The sequence below is a fragment of the Colobus angolensis genome, unplaced genomic scaffold (assembly GCF_000951035.1).
Source record: "Colobus angolensis palliatus isolate OR3802 unplaced genomic scaffold, Cang.pa_1.0 Scaffold85, whole genome shotgun sequence".
NCBI classification, from domain to species: Eukaryota; Metazoa; Chordata; class Mammalia; order Primates; family Cercopithecidae; genus Colobus; species Colobus angolensis.
In genome coordinates this window covers 472,359-472,902 of record NW_012122376.1, presented here as the reverse complement: position 1 = coordinate 472,902, position 544 = coordinate 472,359, and positions in this window count along the sequence as shown.

Sequence of the window (544 nt, the reverse complement as noted above, 5' to 3'; positions counted from 1 at the left end):
CCACGCCGCACATCAAGGCCCGGCCGGCCGGCGGGCGCCTTCATTAGCAGCCTGAAATTATAATATTATGTTAAAGAACAAAGCTGCTCCCCGGAAAAATATGTGCTGCATATCTGACAAAGATAAATTGGATTATTCAAAATATTCTTGATGAAATGTTACATTTTGCAACTAATTATCAATCTGTTTTATCTGCAGACCAGCTGGGCATTTTTGTGCATGCACGACCTGCCTTCGCAATGATCTTAAGATGTCACTGTAGCGTTTACATCTTTTATTTCAAGATTTAAATAACTAGGAAGTAGCTAATGTAATTCACTGCTGAGAAGAAAGGCGAGCTCCTCGATTCCTTTCCAAAGCGATCTCCTCCTAATGAACTTCTCTGGACTGTGAGTAATGAGGCTTTATTCAAATAATGTTTAAGGAAGGCTCTGTCAGTGTAATTTCTAAAAATGGGACCAATGTTTAATACATTTAAAACATCTCTATTCATACGATATGAGCTCAGGCAAGCCCACAGTAGCACTTGCCAAGGAGAATTCTG